Raw genomic sequence first — 9,248 nt, 5'->3', positions numbered from 1 at the left:
TTGTGTACACACGATCGGAATTTACGACAACGGATTTTGTTGTCGAAAATTTGAGATCCAGACCTCAAATTTTGTGCGACGGAAATTCCGATGAAAAATGTCCGAAGGAGCATACACACGGTCGGAATTTCCAACAGGCTCCCATCGAACATTTTCCGTCAGAAAATCCGACCGTGTGTATGGGGCATAAGGCTAGGTTTACACTATTGCGGCCCCAAAGTTGCACGATTTACAGTGCAATGTTGCAATGCAATTTGATGCAATGTCATGCGACTGGTGAGAACCATGGGAGAACGAGTTGCACCGAAGTTGGAACAAAGTAGTACAAAAACATTCTTTGGCGTCACTGCGACTTGAGACGCTCCAATTAGAACGGGGACCATCGAAATACATGGATTTTGACTTGTAATGAGACTTCACATGTGTCAAAAAAAAAAAAAAAAGAACAAAATATTACACATGCAAAAAAAGACATTTACCTCTTGCAAGGCTATTTAAAACACCTAAACACTTTCAAAAAACATTTTCAAAAAATATGGGGATTTAGTCACACCATATTGCTATATGGTGCTTATGCCCACTTACTGCGACAAAGTACCCCATAGTTAGTGGGTCCTACACTATCCATAGAATGGGAGATCCTGCTTCTCTGAACCATGGGAGACATACACTATGACACAGGTGGACACTAATGAGAGGCACTGATGAGGGAGTTGGGTGCTCCTGCCCAAAAGGATTTGGTCAGAATCCATACAATAGACAAACAAGATATCTGGGGGGCACACCCTAAAAGATGCATTAAAGATGCAGACCATAGAACAGAACAAAATATTACAGTGCACACATGCAAAAAAGAAATTTACCTCCGCAAAGGCTATTTAAAACACCTAAACATTTTCAAAAAATGGATTTTGACATGTAATGCGACGTCACATACGTCAAGTCGCACAACAACTCGCAGTAGTGGAAACAGAGCCTAAAGCCTCGTACACATGATCAGATTTTCTGACGGGAATTGTGTGATGACAGGCTGTTGGCGGAAAATCCGACTGCTTGTACGCTCCATCGGACAAAGGTTGTCGGATTTTCTGCGGACAAATGTTGGATGGCAGGCTTTAAAATTTTTCTCGCGGACAAATGTGTGTTGTCAGATTTTCCGAGCGTGTGTACACAAGTCCGTCAGACAAAAGTCCAAAGTACAAACACGCATGCTCGGAAGCAAGGATGAGCCAGAAGTGGTCGGTCTTGTAAACTAGCGTTCGTAATGGAGAATTAACATTCGTGACGTGGCAAATTATGAAATCTCGAAATGCAGCGCACAATTCTCTTCTTCTTCTTTAATGAAGCTGTTTTTCTGGTGATACTGATGGAGTTATTGCAAACGTCACCACAACACCATTATCCCGTAGTTTTTAAGATCAAAGATACAACTATGTTGGTGTCCCTTGTCAATTTTACATTGTATTTTTTTAAATGTAACTGCCTACTCCCAAACTGTCATTTGATGTAAAACACATAGTCAAGTATTATTCTACACAATGTTTTTATTGTGCAAAAAAAGAAAACAAATAAAATTAGACATGCTATCTGCCAATAGAACTTAACCAAAAAGTGCATTCTATGCATCCAAAAATATAGAAAATATACCAAATCAAATCATTATTATTCAACCAAAAAATAAAATAAAAGCCTCATGCATGTGTCCTGCTTCTTAATATAGGGGGTCACCAATGCCAAGAGTTGGTGAAAGCAGGGGTCCGTCATCCGGAGAGAATTCTGAAAATCATCCGGATTATTCTCCTGGAGCTCCCGCAGCAAAGGCATATGACATAATTGGTCACGATTAATAAAGCAACCACCTGGCACACCCTGTGCGCACGCCTATGACAGTGACACTGACAGCAATGTGCAGCAACACAGATGATGATGACACCTCACCGACAGGTCCCTTGCTGAGTCACAGTGACAGTCTCTCTCTACACCAGGTGATCCTTTCAGTCCATTCCAGTCCAAACAGCACTAAGAGTCTTGCTCCTTTCCTGCAGACCCGCACACGAGTCAACGGACGCTCTGCTTGGCTCCCTTGCACTATGACATCAGGGCACGCAGAGGCATGGCCTCTGCCAGACCCGCCTCCACCAGTGCCACCCAAACACATTGTAGCAGGCACTTGGTGGTCTTGGAGGTCTCTGGACCGGAACTGGGCATAAGGAAAAGAAAGAGCAGTACGCTCCTCCAGGTGAGTGTAATCCAAGAGGATTGGGTGGACTGGGGGCTAGCCCTGGCTCACTTCCGTAGTAGTAGTGAGGACAAAAAGAATTTGGCTGCACACCACCGCCGGTCCAACAGTGTTTATTAGAACAATACAAGTGACTGCCACCAGGACATAAGACACAGACATAAATAAAGGTTGCCGCGTTTCAAACTAACATCGATGTCAGTGTGAAACGCGGCAACCTTTATTCACGTCTGTGTCCTATGTCCTGGTGGCAGTCACTTGTATTGTTCTAATAAACACTGTTGGACCGGTGGTGGTGTGCAGCCAAAATCTTTTTGTCTCCGGAAGTGCGCATGCACAGTTCCAAACCAAGCATCACAGCCATATTTTTAACTGCCAATCTTTTCCTTTCACTGGCATATACTGGCAGAAGTAAAGTGCCCATTTTTTACTGGCTGCCCGTGAAGATACTGACAGTTGGCAACACTGCACTGTTCCATTGTACATATTTTGGGTCACCGTTTTGGTGCAGTTTGTGATGATCCCTCCTCCAGGATATAATGTTATTGAAGGTTGTCATTCTGATATACACAGTTAACAAAGGATGCTGTTCTTGTGTACACAGTTAGTAAAGATTTCTATTCCATTATGCGCAGTTACTGGAGGTTGCTGCACCAGTGCAGTTCTGGTATATGCAGTTAGGCTACTTTGGCGGGACAAACAAATATTCTGGTTCTGGTATATGCAGTTAGGCTACTTTGGTGGGACAAACAAATATTCTGGTTCTGGTATATGCAGTTAGGCTACTTTGGTGGGACAAACAAACAAATATTCTGGTTCTGGTATATGCAGTTAGGCTACTTTGGCGTTTTACATGCATTTTTGCGCTAAAAATAGTGCCTGAAAACTGCCTCTTCTGCAGCCCCAGTATGAAAGCTTGAGTGCTTTCACACTGGGGCGGTGCGCTTGCAGGATGGGAAAAAAAGCAGCATCTTTGGGGCGGTGCGGGAGCGGTGTATACACCGCTCCTAAACCGCCCCTGCCATTGAAATCAATGGGCATCACTGACTGTGGAAACATCATACTGGACCTCATACAACGTGGATTCTGTGCCTCCCCACTCTGGGACCTTGATTTCCAAATGAAATGCAAAATTTTCCACAGTCGCTGCAAAAATTCAAAAAAAACGATCTGCATTTTTTTTTCTTTAGGGTCGCTGCTAAAAATATATATATATAATGTTTGGGGGTTCAAAGTAATTTTCTGATTAAGGCTCAGTTCACATCTATGCATGTTGCTTTTGAGCATTTCTGCAGTGCTTTTTGCTGTGCTTTCCGTGGGTTTTTTAAACCGCATTTTCACAGCGATTTTGCAGCGATTTGTGTTTTTACACAGTGTATAGCTGGTTGCTAAGGAGGGGGAAGAGAAGCCGGACACTGTGTCCTTAACAGTCATCAACTGTCAGTGGGCTTCCCCACTGACAGATGAATGTAAAAAAAGTTTTACTGGCTAAAAAAAAGCATGGGATCCCCCCCCCCCCCAGGTCCATACCAGGATCTTGGGTCTGGTATGATTTTTTTTTTTTTAAATGGCGTGGGGTCCCCTCAAAATTTATACCAGATCCTTATCCAAGCATGCAGCCCGGCAGGTCAGGGAAAGGAGGGGCCAAGCGAGCGCCCCCATCCTGAACCATACCAGACCGCATGGGTTGATGGGGACAAGGGCCTCTTCCGGACAAATCTGGCCGGTGGTTGTTGGGGTCTGCGGGCGCCCAGATCCCGGCCTCCCCCCGCTATGTGAATGAGTATGGGGTACATTATACCCCTACCTATTCACCATAAAAAAGTAGTGTAGCAAAAGACAATAGACAGTTTTTGACAAGTCCTTGCCCTGCATCTCTGCAAAATGCAAAAGCATTGAAAAACACAGTAGTGTGAATCGAGCCTCAAACTTGTAAACAAAAAGTGCCAGAAAAGACTTGGCCGTCAAGTGGATAAGTAAGAAACCAGGGGCTGACACATCATCATGCTGAACCCAGGACAAAGATATCACTACAGGATGGGCTGACCCTTTAATGACATTCTGTTATACATTATGTAATGATCAATCTTCCGATCTTAGATAAAATCCTGAATAATAAGGTAACATTTGACCTCCTCACCAACACACAACTACAAGGCGGAACCCAGGCACTGATGGATCGCACTTTACTTTGATGGACTTATTGCTCTTTACTTTGATGAATTAGGTTTTACTAATTTATTTGATCATTTATTTATTTATCTGGAGTATTTATATTTACATTTTAGGCGCTGAACTTTATATTTATTATTCACTTTGGAGGGTTGTGTATATTGAGCTCTTTGCACGCTGCCTTTAATTTTATTTCTTCCATTTGGTGCTGACTTCTATATCCAGTATTTCTAATGACTCTTCTTGTTTGGATGTATTTGTCTAAATCAGTGGTTCTCAACTCCAGTCCTGCAACTCCCCAAGGTAATACTTAAAATCTGGCCTGTTGGTGGGTCCCGAGGACTGGAGTTGAGAACCACTGGTCTAAATCCTAATAAATGAAAGTATAAAAAAAAGGTCACTGTGCCTTTAAAAGACATTGCCAGAATCAAGTTCTTCTTTATACCAACATAATGTTTACCTAACCGTCATGTTTTTGCGACTTTCACATTTTGCATACTTGATGTTCCATATTTTTATAACTGCATTTCATATACAAATTTGTAAAGGCACCTTCTAGTGGTCACTGGTATATGACAACCTGTGGAAAACATCCCTACATTTATTGCCTGTTGAGATAAAACCAGTTACTCTTGTAGCAAGCATTTTAAATTAAATCAGATCAGTGATGTACATGTGCATTAAATTAAAATATAAGTAGTGAAGCACAATATTTTTTTATAAATGATCAGTTTGCTACTTATAGTTCAGTCATTTCTAATGTAAGAGCTTGCTTTCTATATTCACAGTGTAAACGGTTTTATGAAAGCTTCTCTATATATTATAGTATATAATGGATGGATTCTCTATAGGATATCGGTCTATTATAGTATAAAACTTATGGATTCTCTGAAGAATATTGGTCTACTATAGTGTATAATGCTGTGAACTCTCTATAGGCTAATAGTCTTTTATAGTGTATAATGAATGGACTCCCTATTTCTGCCCAGGACAATTTTTAGCTTTCAGCACTGTTGCACTTTGAATGACAATTGCGCGGTCATGCAACACTGTACCCAAACTAAATTTTTATTATTTTCTTCCCACAAATAGAGCTTTCTTTTGATGGTATTTGATCACCTCCTGCTGTTTTTATTTTTTGCTAAAGAAACTAAAAAAAACGAAATTTTTGAAAAAAAATAGTTTTTCTTTGTTTTTGTTATAAAATGTTGTTTTCTACTTCACTGACGGGCACTGATGAGGCGGCACAGATAAGGTGGCACTGATGAGGAGGCACTAATATGTACAATTGATGGGCACTGATATGCAGCACTGATGGGCACTGACATGCGGCACTGATTGGCACTGACAGGTGGCACTGGTGGACACTAATAGATGGCACTGATGGGCAGCACTGATGATGAGGTACTGACAGGTGTTACTGATGGGCACTGATTGGCACTGTGGTGGGCACCTCTCATGGGGGCTGGGCTGATAATCAATGTGCTAATTATCAGCGCAGACCCCCCCTCTGACAGGGAAAGCCGCCGAACGGCTCTCCCTGTCAGTGCGAACCGAGGAAAGCCGGTTACCGGCACTTCCTGGTTCACACGATGATCAGCTGTGATTGGTCACAGCTGCTCACGTTGTAAGGAGGGTCCTTACCACGATCGCAAATGCGGTGTGTCAGACTGACACACCGCACCACCGATCGCCGTGCTGCGCGCCGGCATGTTATCCTGAAAGACGTCATATGGCGTCTGGACAGGATAACAAAACCACTGCCCGGCCGTCATTCTTCTATAGGCTGGGCAGGAAGTGGTTAAAATGTATGATGGATCTTCCTAGGTTATCGGTCTATCTCTGCATCCCTGGTGTGGTGGACTTCATGTCCAAAGGACTGGGAAGGTCAGGACAGCTACGCAGGCCTGGTAGACCAAGAGAGGGTCTAGGAGGCTGGGAAAGCCAATATAGCTAACGAGTCCAGGGAGGCTGGAGGGAGTCTGGAAGTCTCAAAATGAGTGAGCAAACCTAGGTAGGGCTGGAGAACCATATCTGGAGGCCAGGAGTGGGCCTGTGCAGCAAGGTAATGCAAACAAGGCTCAGTGAGCCTAAGAGCCAGGCGGCTCTGTATTTTTTAAATTATTTGTTACTGAGTGAAAGTTAAAACCCCTGCATGAGAATCCTGGATGGACCTTTTAATTTTTGTTCAATAAAAGCCCTTAACTATAACTCCTATGTGACGTGGACCCACTGTAAAAAGGCATCTACACACGCATCTATTGGTCTATTATAGTGTAAAGCATATGGACTCAACCTTTTGAAGAGCGAGGGCCACTTAAGCGATTTGGTAACTGATCGCAGGCCACAATAAATTATAGGGTTTTACTGCCCCCCCTTAAACCGCAAATGTAAACTGACCCTTACTGTCCTGAGCCCCCTTTCACATGGATGCATTACAGTTTACCTGTACCACACTGCACGTGCAGCTTTCCTGCACTGAGCCATAGACTTCTGTTATATCTTGAGGATGTGGTGCACTTTCTGAAAGCGCACCAAAATTCCTTCATTCAGGAGTGTTGGTGCGCATTCAAAAAGCGCACCAAACCCACAGGATATAATAGAAGTCTATTACTCAGTGCAGCTAACCCGCAGGAAGCTGCAGGCGCACTACGTTGCACCTGCGGATCAGTGTTAAAACAACCTAATGACCCTATTTTATAAGTGCCAATATGCCCTTTGCAAAAGTGCAGTGTTTGTGATATTTAATACACTGACCTTTTCCTCTTCCAACCTCTGCTGGCATCGCTTTCGCTTTCCTTACTGCTAGAAAGGTCCCAGGTGAAATGCACTTGGTATCACTCTGCCTGGGACAGCAGCTGGCGCCACAGAGGAAGCACCGGCTTATGCGGCTCCTGCTCCTTCTGTTTCCTCTGTTTCTCCTGCTGCTGGCTCAATGCACTCTGTTGCTCTGGGATGGCGGGTCAGCAACCTGTTGATTGCGATCTTGGCTTGCTGACCCACCATCCCAGAACACGGGCATGCACTTCCCTCGTTTGAGGTCCCGAGCCACACCAGAGGCCACATGATTGACCACCCCTGCTCTAAAGCATATTGGTCTACTATAGTGTATAATGCTGTGAACCCTCTAAAGCAGTGATGGTGAACCTTGGCACCCCAGATGTTTTGGAACTACATTTTCCATGATGCTCATGCACTCTGCAGTGTAGTTGAGCATCATGGGAGACGCAGTTCCAAAATATCTGGGGTGCCAAGGTTCGCCATCACTGCTCTATAGGCTAATGGTCTCTTATGCCGCGTACACACGAGCGGTTTTGCCGTCGGAATAAACTCTGAAGGTTTCTCCGACGGAATTCCACTCAAGCTGTCTTGCATACACATGGTCACACCAAATTCCAATCGTCAAGAGCGCGGTGACGTACAACGGGACAACACGTACAACATCTCGTACTTGCTTCAGAGCATGCATAATTTTTGGTACGTCGGAACAGCATACAGACGAGCGGTTTTCCCAAGAGGAACACACGGTTGGAATATACGATGAAAAGCTCCCATCTGACTTTTTCTGACGGACATTCCGCTCGTGTGTACGCGGCATTATAGTGTATACTGGATGGACTCTCTATGGACAGTCTGTTATAGTGTAAAGTGAACTTTCCATGGTATTATAATTTATAATTCCATGAGTTGTTGGTGTATAATAGTATAAATTGGGTGGACTCTCTATAGTTCACTGGTTTAATATGGTGTAAAATGGATTGACTCTTCATAGGCTATTGGTCTAATATAGTGTATACAGGCATACCCCACTTTTAAGTACACAATGGGACCAGAGCATATATATAAAATGAAAACGTACTTAAAGTGAAGCAATACCTTTTTTCACTTCTCAATGCATGTAAATACACGAGTTTTAAATGTTAAAAACTCGGTTTTTAACATTTAACATTGGTATCTATGGGAAATCTTGGTCAAATTGAAAAGGCACTGCTCCTGAACCATAAGTGAAGGGACACCAAACTTGGGGACCCAGGACTATGACATGGTAGATTAACTAGGCAACTTGGCTGATCCCAAAATCATATATGTTGTAGTCGTGGGTCCCCTCTCAGGGCTCCCAAAGTTTGGTGTCCCTGTCACTTATGGTTCAGAAGCAGTGCCGTGACAAGCTGATCAAGATTTCCCATTGACACCAATGTGTCCGTACTTGGGAGTGTACGTAAAGTGAGGGTACGTAAAGCGGGGTATGCCTGTACTGAATGAAGTCTCCACAAGTTATTGGTCTATTTTAGTATATGACGGATAGATTCTCTATAGATTATTGATCTATTATAGTGTATATTGGATGAACTTTCCACTGGTGTTTGGTCTACTATAGTGTACAATTGGTAGCCTCTGTGTGGGTTTTTGGTCTGTTACAGTGTATACTGGGTGAACTCTCCATAGGTTATTGGTATATTACAGAATATATGTGTACTCTCCTCCTTTGGCTGTTGATTATTTCATTATAGTGTATAATGGGTGAACTCTTCATGGGTTTTTGGCTACAGACTCCTTTGGTTATTGGTCTATTAAAGTGTATAATGGATGGGCTCTCCATCGGTTTGTGGTCTACTATAGTGTCCTAATGGATAGGCTGTCCATAGGTTATCAGTCTGTTATAGCATATAACTGATGAACAGATGGATGTATACATTTTGGCATATCGTAGTGTATAATATAAGGACTCTCCATAGGTTTGTGGACTATTATAGTGTATAATGGATGAACTCACCAAAGGGCTTTTGGTCCATTATTGTGTACTATATACCAGATAGTCTATAGGTTTTTAATTTAT

The sequence above is a fragment of the Aquarana catesbeiana genome, linkage group LG10, assembly GCF_042186555.1.
Source record: "Aquarana catesbeiana isolate 2022-GZ linkage group LG10, ASM4218655v1, whole genome shotgun sequence".
In the NCBI taxonomy this organism is placed as follows: domain Eukaryota; kingdom Metazoa; phylum Chordata; class Amphibia; order Anura; family Ranidae; genus Aquarana; species Aquarana catesbeiana.
The sequence above is the reverse complement of the archived record's forward strand: the minus strand, read 5'-3'. Positions refer to the sequence as shown.